Source organism: Coregonus lavaretus, assembly GCF_964263955.1.
Source record: "Coregonus lavaretus genome assembly, chromosome: 13".
NCBI lineage: Eukaryota > Metazoa > Chordata > Actinopteri > Salmoniformes > Salmonidae > Coregonus > Coregonus lavaretus.
Window position 1 is genome coordinate 35,691,176 of NC_140000.1, and position 16,826 is coordinate 35,708,001.

Consider the following 16,826-nt stretch of genomic DNA (forward strand, 5'->3'; position numbering starts at 1 on the left):
TGGGAGAGCTACAAACAATGAGTTTGTCGTCATTATGTTAAACCCGGTTAATACACTGTGTGTGGGTCTGAGTATCCTACCACAGCGTCCTTCCAGCCCAAGCCACAATTTACTAGGAAAACAAACTTCAGTTGGAGGGCGTTGTCTGTTGTGGGTCTGCGCTTTACGCAAGTCCTCCCTGTGTCTAGAATGAATCTAATTTCATTATCTGGGAAAATAACGGGAGAAAAAGAGAGAGTGGGACTGGAAGGCAAGGTATGGTTGATACACAGGGGGGAAATTAAAAAGGTCACCAAAGGAGAGGGAGGGGGGGGAGAGAGAGCGAAAATACCCTCTGTGCTGGATTATAGCCCAGTGTGCCACTGCTCTGTTATCTGTGAGCTGGCGTGTGGACACTGGACACAGAGGCCAACATATCCCAGGCTCCACTGCTGTTTTCCTAGCTCAGCTAATAGCATGTGCCCTCCTCAACACTGCTCCTCAGAGCCATGACACAACCAGGGACTCAGATTCTGGCACCTCCCTGAAAACAGATGACAATGTTTTTTTTCTTCCTGCCTCAGACCCCCTTCCACGAGGGCTGCCTGGTTAGAGGAGAGGAGGGAAATTAGAAGGATAGATTCATTTAAAACACATGCTCATGTCCTTTTTGCAGTCTGCCCCCTCGAAAAACGACACGCCTATTCGACGGCAGACTTGTGAAGGTCATGAGGCCTCATTTATCAACCCATGTGTGCATACAAAACATTTGACTGTACTGTGCGTAGAATTATGAATATTTGGGGTTATTATGGGGTATGTACAGTATGCTATGACACGTCAGGCCAACTACTTTTCAATGCTGTGTAGATCACTCATAATCAGTATTATACGTTATTCTACGACACTGAAAATATTAGATGAACCCCAACGCCATGTTACATCTCATAGAACACATAATTCTGTATTCAGATGGTGGGCTACTGAACAAGCATCACTAATTAGGTTATTCAATCATTTTGTTGTGTCCACTTCAAGCACTAGAACAGACTGTACAACTATACTAGCAGTGGCCTCTGACAAACCAAAGATGTGTGACTTGTTCAGCACTTTGAGTGCAATATGGAGCTCTAATGGTTCATAAACAAATACATTTAGCTGATCAGTGTCTAAATGCATTTCAGAGTGTTCTGTCATACTCACAGTTAATCGGCATTGCTTCCATTTCAATCTGACATGATTTGATTGTGTTGTGAGAGACCATTGAGTTCCAAAGTAACCCTCCGTTTCTCCAAATAAGAGCAACCCCAGCTAGCACATAATGTTCTGAGAACCATATGTTTCTTAGAGCTTGGTGAGAGCATGGTTGTCCTATGGTTATTTTGCCACAATGTTCTGGGAATGGTGCAGGATACCCAGCTAGCACATAACATTCTGAGAACCACATGTTTCTTCGGTGGGAATTTCAGTACATAATGTTTTCTGCAGGTTTTCTCATGGTTCTACTTAAAGACAAAGGAGATGATTGTGGACTACAGGAAAAAGAAGAGGACCGAGCACGCCCCCATTCTCATCAACGGGGCTGTAGTGGAGCAGGTTGAGAGCTTCAAGTTCCTTGGTGTCCACATCACCAACAAACTAACATGGTCGAAGCACACCAAGACAGTCGTGAAGAGGGCACGACAAAACCTATTCCCCCTAAGGAGACTGAAAAGATTTGGCATGGGTCTTCAGATCCTCAAAAGGTTCTACAGCTGCACCATCGAGAGCATCCTGACTGGTTGCATCACTGCCTGGTATGGCAACTGCTCGGCCTCCGACCGCAAGGCACTACAGAGGGTAGTGCATACGGCCCAGTACATCACTGGGGCCAAGCTTCCTGCCATCTAGGACCTCTATACCAGGCGGTGTCAGAGGAAGGCCCTAAACATTTTCAAAGACTCCAGCCACCCTAGTCATAGACTGTTCTCTCTGCTACCGCACGGCAAGCGACTAACCGGTGCCCCCGCACATTGACTCGGTACCGGTACCCCCTGTATATAGCCTCATTATTGTTATTTTTACTGCTGCTCTTCAATTATTTGTTACTTTTATTTCGCAAAATTTTTTATTGTATTTTTTTGTGATTTATTTTGGTATTCTTTCTTAAAAACTGCATTGTTGGTAAAGGGCTTGTAAGTAAGCATTTCACTGTAAGGTCTACACCTGTTTTATTCGGCGCATGTGACAAATAACATTTGATTTGAAGTAATGTTCTCAGAACGTTATGAAACAGCGTTCTTCTGTGGGAATTTCAGTACTTCAGCATAATGTTTTCTGTAGGTTTGCTCATGGTTCGATTTAAAGGATGTTCTCAGAACATTAAGAAAACTTTCCATAAAAAACACAAGAAAACATTAGTAACATTCAAATAACTTTCTACGAATGTTATTTCCATAGTCAGAACGTTAATAAAACCTCCCAGGAAAGCTTTCAGGGAACCATAGTAAAACATTCTAAGAACCTCCCTGCAACCTAAAAATGTACTGCACGTTCCCAGAACAGGTGAAATGTTCACCTCCTTCTTAGAACGTAAAAAAAAAAAAAAAAACTTTCAGTAGGGCCTCCCGAGTGGCGCAGCGGTCTAAGGCACTGCATCGTCACCACAGACCTGGGTTAGATCCTGAGCTGTATCACAACCGGCTGTGATCGGGAGTCCCATGGGGCAGTGCACAATTGGCCCAGCGTCGTTAGTGTAGGGTTTGGCCTGGGGGGCTTTACTTGGCTCATCGCGCTCTAGCTCCTGCAGGCTGACCTCCGTCGTAAGGTTACCAGTATTTACTCCGACACATTGGTGCGGGTGGGTGTTAAGAAGCTCGGTTTGGCGGGTCATGTTTTGGAGGACACATGACTCGACCTTCGCCTCCCGAGCCCGTTGGGGAATTACAGCAATGAGACAAGATCGAAAAAGGGGGTAAAATAAAAAATAAATAAACTTTCAGTTTTACCGGTCAGGAAACTTATGGCTTCGGTCCACAAGCTAGCTCATTTGGTTCCTTGAAAGTAGTGGCAACGTAACTTTTTGGTTCCCCATTGGTTCTGGAAACAAAGTCATAAGTTTGTTCTCAGAATGGAAGTTATAGGTTATTTAAAGGTAATTAAATAGCGTTCTGAGAACATGTTTCAATAAGACTTAACACTGCTAGCTTAGTTTGGGTTAACTGTTTTGAACTCTAAGCACAGATAGAACACATGGAAATTCAAATTGCTTAGGCATTAATCATGCAAACACATTCATTTTTTTGTGAAACGGCGTCAGTGAGATTCTAACCTATGATCTTCTGTTCTCTAGCCATGGAATTAGTCCACTGCGCTACCAGGATTGAGCTAGCATGCAAAGTTTTATTTTACTCATAGAAAGCGGTTTATTTTAGTGTATTCAAACAGACCCCATTTCAAAGGAAACAAGCACTCATTAAGATCAGGTGTGGCCAATTAGTGGGCATGGCCAACACACCTGAACACACTTAACAAGATAGAGATTGAGAGTTTTGTTGATGCTGAGAAGGAAATGTATATGCTTTTAAATAACATTCTCAGAATGTTTTTTTAACGTTAAAGTTTTGTTTTTAATGGAAAGTTTCCTTAATGTTCTGAGAACATTACTTTAAATAGAACCATAAAGAAACTTGCAGAAAACGTTTTGCTGAAGTTCTGAAATTCCCACAGAAGAACATTGTTTCTTAATGTTCTCTGGACGTTCTGAGAACGTGACTTTAAATAGAACCATGAGGAAACCTGTTGGAAACGTTATACTTAAAGTTATTCTTCCTACCTAAGAAACATATAGTTCTCAGAATGTTATGTGCTAGCTGGGTCATCAGTCAAATGGTTTAATTCATCACAGCTCCTCTGAACCTCATGAGCCTTTTTCCACTCCATTACACTCACAAAGGAGCTACAGTAGTACACAATGGGAGTTTTCTATTTTGGTAGGCCTTATCAATAGAGGATCTGTCTCCAGTGTCTGAGCCTCGTCTCGGCCTGTTCCTTCCATGAGAAGTGTTCATGAGAAGGAGTAGGACAATGGAGGGCTTGACTTCTTGGGCGGTATCTACTCCAGGTCACATGGACCTAGGAATGTTGACCCTACAGAGCCAAGGATGTGGTTGGTTTGAGCCCTAGTGTCCGAGTCTGACACTGGAGGGCTATAACAGCGCTAATGTAACGATGACTAGTAGAGAGGCAGAGGTCAAAGAAACGCATGGGATGACACAGGACGAACTGTGAGAGACTTCCAGGAAATTATTAAATACGTCAATTGTCTTCTGTCGCATGGAGCAACAGACAAAAAGCTATTGATCAACGGAAACTATCCTATCCGAATCCCTTCTTGAATAAGTCAAGTGTCTCCTGCCTTTCCCTTACTTTCTCTGGTTCTACCTTAACCTCACGTACTGCAAAATATTCTCACCTTATTAATCTTATATTATATTAGACTCCCTACCTGCTGAGCATCTTTAGCAATGCTGTTTATGTAGGAATGGGCAACTTGTGGATCAAGTTACTTACTGTTTTTCTCTTGTTATGTCAATCATTGAAGAAGATGGTGCCGACAGACATGGAAGCTCTGCTTCTAGCTCCTAAGCAACTTTTCAGTATTTTTGTGTGTTATTTCTTCTTCGCCTGCTTTGAGGATAACACAGTGCCACCAACGCGGCCCGCTCCCAAGGACTGTGGGCTCAATTCTCCGTGGCCGACATGAGTAAGATATTTAAGCGTGTTAACCCTCGCAAGGCTGCCGGCCCAGACGGCATCCCTAGCTGTGTCCTCAGAGCATGCGCAGACCAGCTGGTTGGAGTGTTTACGGCCATATTCAATCTCTCCCTATCCCAGTCTGCTGTCCCCACTTGCTTCAAGATGTCCACCATTGTTCCTGTACCAAAGAAAGCAAAGGTAACTGAACTAACTATTGCCCGGTAGCACTCACTTCTGTCATCATGAAGTGTTTTGAGAGGCTAGTTAAGTATCATATCACCTCCACCTTACCTGTCACCCTAGACCCACTTCAATTTGCATACCGCCCCAATAGATCCACAGACGATGCAATCGACATCGCACTGCACACTGCCCTATCCCATCTGGACAAGAGGAATACCTATGTAAGAATGCTGTACATTGACTATAGCTCAACCTTCAACACCATAGTACCCTCCAAGTTCATCATCAAGCTCGGGCCCTGGGTCTGAACCCCACCCTATGCAACTGGGTCCTGGACTTCCTTACGGCTTGCCCCCAGGTGGTGAAGGTAGGAAACAACACTTCCACTACGCTGATCCTCAACACAGGGGCCCCACAAGGGTGCGTGCTCAGCCCCATCCTGTACTCCATGTTCACCCATGACTGCGTGGCCACGCACGCCTCCATCTCAATCATCAAGTTTGTAGACGACACAACAGTAGTAGGCCTGATTACCAACAATGATGAGACAGCCTACAGGGAGGAGGTGAGGGACCTGGCAGAGTGGTGCCAGCAAATAACCTCTCCCTCAACGTCAACAAAACGAAGGAGGTGATCGTGGACTTCAGGAGACAGCAGAGGGAGCACGCCCCTATCCACATCGATGGGACCGCAGTAGATAAGGTGAAAAGCTTCAAGTTCCTCTGAGTACACATCACTGACATCTGAAATGGTCCACCCACACAGATAGTGTGGTGAAGAAGGTACAACAGCGCCTCTTCAACCTCAGGAGGCTGAAGATATTCAGCTTCGCCCCTAATACCTCAGAAATGTTGACAGATGCACAACTGAGAGCATACTGTCGGGCTGTATCACTGCCTGGTACGGCAACTGCACCGCCCGCAACCGCAGGGCTCTCCAGAGGGTGGTGCGGTCTGCCCAACGCATCACCGGGGGCACACTGCCTGCCCTCCAGGACACTTATAGCACCAGATGTCACAGGAAGGCCAAAAAGATCAGAGGACATCAACCACCCGAGCCATGGCCTGTACACCCCGCTATCATCCAGAAGGCGAGGTCAGTACAGGTGCATCAAAGCTGGGACCTAGAGACTGAAAAACAGCTTCTATCTCAAGGCCATCAGACTGTAAGTCGCTATCGTGTAGCGTCGAATGCTGGTGCTCATTGCTGTCAAACAAAGGAGTCCGCTCATACTGAACCTGGATCATAAGTTTTATTTATATCACAAGCTTTCAGCATGAGTTACAGACTTGCAGGGTCTGGAGAGCAGTGTCCTCGAATTCTAATGGCTGCTCTGACTTCTACTTCGTCCTGCATATACTTATAAACAATGCAAACAGATGGGTTGCTCCCTCTTCTGGCCAATCACCAGTCTCCCCTGGGGCGTCACCCCACAACTGGCTACTTTTGACCTAACATAAACAACATTCCATTTCTTCATGAAAAACATTTAACAAAGGCATAATCCTAATACACTACATTTCCCCCCTTCGAGACTAACTAAAAGTCTCGAAAACAAACAGAATAGGATTATGACCAGTAACAATTTATCTTATTGAGTATCTTTAACATTAAACCAAAAACATTCTCCTCTAGAGTGTAAATACCTTTCTATGAAATATGAATAAATGTTTATGAAGTGTGAATACATTACTATGAAATATGAACAAATCTTTATGGAGTGTGAATACATTATTATGAAATATGAACAAATCTTTATGGAGTGTGAGAGCGAAAAACTGTCCGGCAACCTTCGTTCCAAATCCATCCATCAATCAAGACAGTAAAATTCTCTCACGGTCCCTCTGCCCCAGGCAACCACCTAGGTACTCCCGATAAACTCATAAATCCCTATCACTGCATTTGAAACTATGATGCAATTAAATACACATGTAAGCCCCTGCAAACAAAATACTATCCACAAAATGTCCACTCTAAGGCTGGTCAACCCATTGGACCCTACAGTGGACCTCTCCCTGCCTAGACTCCCTGTCCCTAAGCATCAACGAAATAAACAAAAACATCTAAGATCCCCACATGTATCCAATAACATCAAATATCATTCTACAAAAATTAATACCTAAGAATATGACACAAATTATGTATTACACATGCAAATATGTCCATATTTCATTGCAGACACTGGAATGTAGTCCTATACACTTCATCTCCCCCGTAGTCCCGACTTCCAATGAATTGTTGATGATGGAATCGGAATCTTTCCACACCCTCCTTGTTTCATCTCCTCCAGTCATTGTCCTTTCATATTGTCCCTTCATATTGTCCTTGTTTGAGTATTTCAATCTCCACATGTTCCCCCAAATGCTTCTGGAAGAAAAGAAAAGACCAAACAGTATCTTTTGCAAAACAACCCTTTCAAATTAAACATCAATATCAACTAAGAATATAAAAATTATATATAAATGATTTATGAATCAATATACATGATAGAATAATGAACTAGGATAATTATTCATTCATACACTTCCCCCCTTTGATTCATAAAATCATACTAAAATCACCCTAATATTGAAAAAAAATTGAAAAATGATAAAAAAGGATATTTATCCATTAATACTCCATCCAGACCCCCTTGTCCATCTTCATCCAGATCAGGAACAGTCAACAACGGCATCTGAGTGTTGTCTCCAGGCATCACTATTCCAACCTATCTTAATATCATAGCTTTCTCAAAGGTCAGTAACAAATTACAAACATCACACACAGTGTTATCAAACCTGCTATTAAAATGTAATCCATCACTGCTCCTACTGGCCTAACTGATCTTGCAACCAAGACTTCGCTGACCATCCAGCTCCTTCAGATCTACCAAATGCATCCCTTATATTCTTCAGTGCATATATAACCCTAGTGATAATATCTGAACTATCTGGACTCAAAGTATAACTAACATTATCAATATGATCTTCCCAAATGTTACACCATACCATGGAAAAAGTCCCCCCTTCTCCCCTAGATCCATCCTTCAATGATAGGCTTGAAGACTATGACATGTCGCCATGTCTCTTTTCACCCTATTTTCAACCCTAGATTTATCTGTGTCTGGTGCTACCCCTCTTATAATGGTAGAAACCTCATATGGAAGCTTTGACATGTAACAACATCCTGTCCATCCATAGGGTAAGAATATATACGCTTCATCACCACAAACCCTCCAAATATCTCTAAAATTCCCCATAGTCACATTGTCAGGCAAAAGCTAATCTTTTAACCATCAAAGTCCTGCTCTTCTTACTAACTGGAACATAAAAAGTAACATATTTCTCATTACTACCCTTAAGGTCATGCTTACCCAAAGTTATCATATAATCATCACAATCTGATATTCCCATAAACATACCCCTTACATCATATGTTTTATTAGAACAAAACAACTTTTAGCCCTCAATGGTTTCACCTCCAATGCTTCAGGGTTCGCTGTTACCTGATTTTTCTTCCCATTTAACAAATTCCCAGAGGGTAATTCATTTAACCAAGAACACCTAAACCTAGGCTTAAACAAATGTTTTGACAACGACATTATTTTATCTGTTACTGATCGTTGTTGTTGATACAACAGTCATGACAAAGCATAAGATTGACACATACTTGATAGAGATCGAACCCCACGTCTCTGGTGCTGGAATTCTCAACAGACATGGACCCTCAAGATTCCTCACTGATATTACAGAATGAGCTGCTGGAACCAAAGATTCCTACCTGCCCAGCTATCTCTAATTTTCACAACAGAAGAATCAAACCCATCCATTTAGTTTCTCTCTTCCCTAACGAGCGGTACTGATCAGATACCTCTCCTTGTCTGTCATTAAAATCAAAGACCTCATCCTGTACCTCCATGATAGTATCCTTCACTATTTCAGATGAATCTATATTCTCTCTACCACTATCTGCTCTCCTTTTTTAACCCTATCCTTACTAAGTTGTTGTTTGTGTCTGTGTCATACTTCCTACATCTGTTACCGCCGTCGTATCATTAATCCCTTTCCAAAGTTACCATTAAAGTAGTTGATTTAGTTGATGTATTAACACTCTTAACTACTTCTAGCGGGAAAGTTACCGATATCCTCTGTGTATTATCTACTGTTGGAGTGACTACTGTAATCTACTCCTCCTGAACTCCTTTGGTGACTGTGGAAGCTTCAACAGATTTCACATCTTCCATTTTAAGCGTCACTTTACGAATTACATAGCCTTTTAACCAATAATTCTTAACCGGAACAAATTTTAATGCTTGCACTAGATAAGTACACATATATTCTCCCTGATCTTTCTCTGTAACATTACGCAAAATAAGTGAACAGTCACTCATAACCCTCTTCCACTTCATATTGTTGTACAAAATATACTTCCTTTGACTTAGGTGCAACAGCTTCTACATCTGGTCCTGATAACAATACTTCTTCTCCATAATTATCTCTCCATGTGGGAGGAACGTCCCCTCTCCACTCCATCTCTCACATCTACAATGAAGATGAGCTGGATCACTCATCCTAACCCTAATAACAGTCTTTTCCTCTAAAATTGGTGCTGGAGCTATTGGTTCCCTTATAATCAAATGCGATATATTTATGGCTTTAATAACTATCAATGTTGAAAGAGTTAAATTGCTTCTCACTGTTTTAATAGACTGAAGTGTTGATGTCCTTATTGTTACTTCATCTAGTTTCCCCAAAGCTTTGAACTCTTTGCTTGTACTTCCATCTATCACCACTAGTGTCAAATGACGTAAATGTAACTTACATTCACTCTCTCTCTTCCTACTCTAAACCCTCACTTTCAAACTTTTGATTATAAAAAATACACCTACAATTACCTTGATCTTCCTACTCTAAAATGTCCTTCACCACTGTTCTCTCTCTTACTACTAACTTTGAAACTTAGCTTACTGTCTTAGAATTCCTTCAACCCTAGTTCTCCTAACTTTTTTAATCTAATCTTTTCTCCTAACCTTTAAAAACCTTTTCCACTGATTTATTCACAAAATCCTTTACCACCAATTTTTAGAATGTGTGATTGGGAAGTCCCCACATGCTTCTGACTTCTTTACACACAGACTTGGCAAACGACTAAACACCTTTTAGCCTAGCCTGAAATCTCTTGGTGTAAGAATGTAACCCAGAATAACAGTCACCTCTTTTAACTTTATTTTTCAGACAGATTGTCTAATAGGCAGTCTAATAGATTATCATCCTTCCTATGATATTATCTTTTCAAGCAAATATGGTTCCCAAAAACCCTATTCTTTTAAAATCCTCTACCAGACAGTCGTCTAGTCTACATCTTATTGTACAATTCAATTTAAACAATGCATCTCTTCCCAACACTGCAATAGGTATATGTTCTAATATTAGTATGTCTATTTTAATTTCTCTTTGAGTTCTATAGCAGAGCTCAATTGGTTCCTTAAGAGTAATTAACTGGTTTACTACCTCAAATCCCTATCCTAATTAGTTAATTTTACATAGTGAGATGTTTAACCTCTTTAGGCTGAACACAGATAAAAGTTTTCCACTATTCACCATCACTTCTCATAGTCCTTTGTTTTTACTTCAATTGTTAGATATTTTCTCTAATCGGTGCTATCAGCTGACACCCCCCTTCGTATCTTCTAGGCACCTCTAGAATCCTTGCTCCGGACCCCTGTAGGGGTTCACCTGGAGAACAGGTGATTTTGACTTGCTCCTTTATCTTCCTCTGAAATTCCCTCTGATGTTTCCTCCTGACTTATTGCACTCACAGGTAAAGTGACCAACCTGTCCATAATTATAACAGTCTTCTGAAAGTTGCTGGAAGTGTAGCTGAAATCTTCCTCCTCCTTCTAAGCCTTCTCGTCCTCTTCCTCTCCAATTCTGTGTCTGTCCAGAAACTGGCTGTGGATATGAAACACCTGGTACCGCCCTTGGTGGCTGGTACAATTGCATTTGATATTGTTCAGTTGAAGCTGTAACAGTGATTGTTGATCTGGTTCACTCTGATTCTTCCTAACCAAAGCTTCTCTTCTCCACCAGTTGTATGGTTGAGTTTTCTGAGAGTTTCTTGATCCTGTTTTTTCTTGCTGTTGACATATCAGGCTTCTTCAAAAGCTTATATTCTAAGTTCTGTCCTCGAAATATCATCTTCCATCATCTTCTTACTATTGGCCTTTCCTTGACCTCAATGTATTATTCTTCTCCTCCAATTCTTGGGATTATTTTCTCAGCAGGTTTTCTCCTTCTGTATCTTCTCTTCTTGAGTTGTTCATCCAGTTGTGTTACTTCTTCTAAACTAGTCGCTTTATTCAGGCATGATAAGCATCGGTCTATATCTCCTTCTATTTCTTCTGTGCCAGTCCTTGTAGGATAAACTCCTTTTGAATACACAGCACCTTTAGTCCCCTCTTTATCGCTGTCTTCATCTGAACTCGAATCTCTAGTATCCTTCTTTCCTCTCTTGCCAACTTCCTTCTGATCACAGAGTCATATCCACCCATGATCTCTTCTCAATCACTCTGATCTTCATCTTCATCATCTTCTTCAAGTTCCATCTTCCTTAACCTCACTCTTCTCTTCCAGACATCTCATTTTCTTCCTTCTGGAGTTTTGGATTCATCTTCATTGTCGTTTCTGCTTGTCCTCTATCTATTATTCGTTCATCTTCCTCTCCGATGCAACAATCACCCTGCTGGATGATCACTGGAAGCTGAGGATAAACATCCCTAAGCTCTACTTCCTTCTCGTAAGGTGGGTGTCTTTTTGCTGAATCCGTATGTGAGAAAGGTGTACTAACTTCTGCCATTAGTTTTTCTGTCGTCTTCTCTTCCTTTAGCCTTTTCTCTATACCTCTGTTTATCTTATCGCTGGAATCTTTTATCAGTTTTTGTTTGAGAATGAAGGGCAACTTTTGTTTCATTTGCCGGATAACCTAACACTACTTTAGTTAAAGGATTACTATTTTGTACTATATCAACTGGTGTAATGACTTTCATAGCCTTGATGTCGTTTTTCCCCATTGTAACAACCCTTTTATATTCCTTTATCGTGAATTATTTTATTTTAGACTATATAGCCTATGGCTTCCCCCCTTTAATTATTAATATAAACCAAACAACCCAAAAAAAAAAAAAATGAATATGAAAAAATTCAATTAAATTTTTTATTTCTTTTTAAATTCTCTTCATTTCTAATTAAAATAAAAAATCAATTAAAAAATCAATTAAAAATTATGAATAATTAAAACCAATTTTTTATTTCTATATCCTATCTTACCAATTTATATGTTCTAATATTAGTGGTGGCTATCTTACCACAACCCATCAGGAAAGTAAATGTAAGTTAGTCAACTTCAAAGCAATCCCAAAAACAAAGCCTTCTAACCTTACAACACTACAATTCCCATAAACCCCCTTGCTCTATAAGCACCTAATTATTTAAATTTTACAGAATAATGTCAGTCCTTGATTCCCAACACAACTCCAATCAACCCAAGTGATGAACATAGCCTCCAAAATGCAATTTTTAATGAATCAGTATTTGCCAAGCCTATGTGAAATTGTCATAACATCAGATATCCTGTAGGGGAAGATTTTGTAACCAGACCAGTACCAAAACCGTGATGTATACGTCAGCACCCCCTCTCTTTCTCTCTCCATTGTTCCTCTCATATGACAAAAGAACAGAGACACAGGAAAAGATTTTAGTAGTTAATGCAATACTGAGTTACTTCAACCATATTCAATATTCCTTCGTTCACATTAGCTCTAAGACTAAACTCAGGACTAAATAGATCGCTCAAAAACATTTTAATTTAATTTTAATTTATTTTAATCGTCTTTTAATTTAATTTATTATAATCCGTCAACATATATCTAATTTATAAATTCCCTACATCTCAACAAATAGTTTCATTTTCGAACAACAGTCACTTTAACGATTAGAAGATTCGTGTCCAAATCTCTCTGGTCTGTGGCTATTTCTCTGTCTCCCCCTGCAGCGCGCAGCCCCACAGAAATATGACACTTTACCCACAATCCCGTGTTGTAGTTTTAGCAAATCCCCTCGTGTTGTAGTTTTAGCGCCGTAAAATCAAGCGCATGCGCAAATCCATTTAACAATACGATTGCCAAACAATAGCCAGCATTCTACCTCAGTTCTCTATTTTACACTTATAGTCAGACAATAACACTTAACAGAGCTCACATTTGCATAGAACTCTGAATTCCACACACACAAACACATTTAAGAGGGTTATCCCATCGCAATGGGACCTCTAAGGACACCCGTTAGCATGTAGCACGCAACACAATTAGCATTTAGCCTTAGCATTTAGCATTAGCCTTTATGTACAATGTGGCCTGAACCAGCATTTAGCATTAGCATTAGCATTAGCCTTTAGCTAACTGTGGCCTACCCCACACAACAAGCATCCTGCACTGCCCTTTTCTTTTGACTTATTTTCCTACCGTTTGTGCTACCGTGGATTTAATGACAATCTACCGAGAAATTACACCCAAGCGGACCCCCCGTCGGATGAAAGTCGAGCAATAATCACAATCAGATAAATTTCATCAACCCGAGTTTTCTTTAAAACACACCGACTGCACATTCTAACGCGCAACCGGATTTGTCGGCCCATTCTAAATGGCCCCCCTGGGATCTTACGCGGTACAGTGCTCTAATGTATACGCATATCTGCCTTAATTGTACATCTGCCAATCCATTGTTCTAGACTTCCTATTATTTACCGTTTACCAATGCAACCACATTTTAGAATAATTATTACAGACTCCTAGTCGACCGCAAGAGCACCACATCCGCACAATCCCAAGTAATTTTAACGGTACACCCTTCCCATCCCCTTAATGAGCCATCGAAAGAACTAATGCCCAAATTGTGTGAGAAATCTCACCTTTAAAGCCGGCTTGAGCAGTAGTCAACTCGCGACTCAGGAAGGGAACCAAGAACGATGCAATCAGTATCCCGGACGAGCCCCCATTTATCGTGTCGCGTCGAATGCTGGTGCTCATTGCTGTCAAACAAAGGAGTCCGCTCATACTGAACCTGGATCATAAGTTTTATTTATATCACAAGCTTTCAGCATGAGTTACAGACTTGCAGGGTCTGGAGAGCAGTGTCCTCGAATTCTAATGGCTGCTCTGACTTCTACTTCGTCCTGCATATACTTATAAACAATGCAAACAGATGGGTTGCTCCCTCTTCTGGCCAATCACCAGTCTCCCCTGGGGCGTCACCCCACAACTGGCTACTTTTGACCTAACATAAACAACATTCCATTTCTTCATGAAAAACATTTAACAAAGGCATAATCCTAATACACTACATCGCTTTGACTGTAAGTCGCTTTGGATAAAAGCGTCTGCTAAATGGCATATTATCATATTATATTTGTTAAATAGCCATCACTAGCCTGCACCTTAGAGGCTGCTGCCCTATGTACATAGACATGGAATCACTGGTCACTTAAACAATGTTTACATTACTGCTTTACTCATTTCATATGTAGATACACTGTATTTTAGTCAATGCCATTCCGACATTGCTCATCCTAATATTTATATATTTCTTAATTCCATTCTATTACTTTTAGATTTGTGTTTATTGTTGTGAATTGTTAGATACTACTGCACTGTTGGAGCTAGGAACAGAAGCATTTCGCTACACCTGCAATAACATCTGCTAAATAGTGCACTCGGAAAGTATTCAGACCCCTTGATTTTTTCCACATTTTGTTACGTTACAGCCTTATTCTAAAATTGAATTCAATCTACATACAATACCCCATAATGACAAAGCAAAAACAGGTTTTTATAAATGTTTGCAAATGTATTAAAAATAAAAAACTGATATCACATTTACATAAGTATTCAGACCCTTTACTCAGTACTTTGTTGAAGCACCTTTGGCAGCGATTACAGCCTCGAGTCTTCTTGGGTATGACACTACAAGCTTGGCACACTTGTATTTGGGGAGTTTGTCCCATTCTTTTCTGCAGATCCTCTCAAGCTCTGTCAGGTTGGATAGGGAGCGTCGCTGCACAGCTATTTCCAGGTCTCTCCAGAGATGTTCAATCGGGTTCAAGTCTGGGCTCTGGCTGGGCCACTCAAGGACATTCAGAGACTTGTCCCAAAGCCACTCCTGCGTTGTCTTGGCTGTGTGCTTAGGGTCGTTGTCCTGTTGGAAGGTGAGTCTGAGGTCCTGAGCGCTCTGGAACAGGTTTTCATCAAGGATCTCTGTACTTTGCTCCGTTCATCTTTCCCTCAATCCTGACTAGTCTCCCAGTCCCTGCCGCTGAAAAATATCCCCACAGAATGATGCTGCCGTAGGGATGGTGCCAGGTTTCCGCCAGAGTTCAATCTTGGTTTCATCAGACCAGAGAATCTTGTTTCTCATGGTCTGAGTCCTTTAGGTGCCTTTTGGCTTCCATCTGGCCACTCTACCATAAAGGCCTGATTGGTGGAGCGCTGCAGAGATGATTGTCCTTCTGGAAGGTTCTCCCATCTTTACAAATGAACTCTGGAGCTCTGTCAGAGTGACCATCAGGTTCTTGGTCACCTCCCTGACCAAGGCCCTTCTCCCCCGATTGCTCAGTTTGGCCAGGCGGGCAGCTCTAGGAAGAGTCTTTGTGGTTCCAAACTTCTTCCATTTAAGAATGATGGAGGCCACTGTGTTCTTGGGGACCTTCAATGCTTAACTTCACAAATCAGTTTCTGAATGTGTGGGGTATGGATGTGAGTACGCAGACCCGCTCCTCACCCAAATGATGAGTTCCAATTTTTTTGTGGCCCCCACCCAGTGGCGATTTTAGCATGGAAATCCCGGTGGGGCAAAAAAATTATAATTGGGGATGCATGCCAGCAAAGCCACTACACAACACTAAACAATACATTAATTGCACTATAACCGTGACAAACGGTGCCCACAAACTGTTACGGCCTACATAAAGCTGTCCAAACAGCAGAGTCCCAACAGCAGTCCCATCACCTTACCACTGCTACACCTGGCTATCAGCGGTATCAACGGAGCCTTGTCTGGCAGCGAAACAGTTCATTCAGCATAATTTACTGCCTTTTTTAAAAACATAGCTGATATGGCTGACTTGCTTAAAACAAATGTAGTTTCTACTGACAATTGAGATGTGCAAACTATGGCATGAGTGGACAACAATCGGATAAGAGGCAATCTGTAATTTCGATTAAGACATTAATGAACGGACGTAGTCAGTATAACTATTTGTTCAGCACTTTTGAAATGTACAGCGACAGACTCCAGAACATGGGCCCTTCTTACAGTATTCAACCTGTACACCAAGTCAGAACCATAGGATAAAAAAAAGGGCAGACAATGAAAGCTCTTACAACATTCGATGACATTTCTCTAAAACAGGCTATAGGCTACATGTGCACCACCAAGTCAGAACAGTAGCCAAAGTTATGAGGGAAAAAGGGACCAAATTATTAGGGTGAAGCACATGGGCTACTAACAGCTTACTACACAACATACATGTCGTTTTACTTTCTTAGCTACAGTACACGTATCTCCCTGGCATATTACATCATTTATGCAGCAGCATACAATACATTTTTGGACTCACCTTGTTGTGCTGTGCTCACTTGAATAGGAAGGTGGCGCGGTGGTCTTTCGTGGGCGAACTTTGTCATCAAAGTCTGACAATCTCTGGATTTATGGTGCTTTCAAGACAACTGGGAACTCTGAAAAAAACCAGGTCAAATCATGACGTCAGTGATCTTCAGGTCGGAGCTCTAGAAAGAGGCCCGAGTTCCCGACTTCTAATTCAGAGTTGGTTGACCGTTCAAAATGTATTTTCCCATTCGGAGCTACAGTTGAAGTCGGAAGTTTACATACACCTTAGCC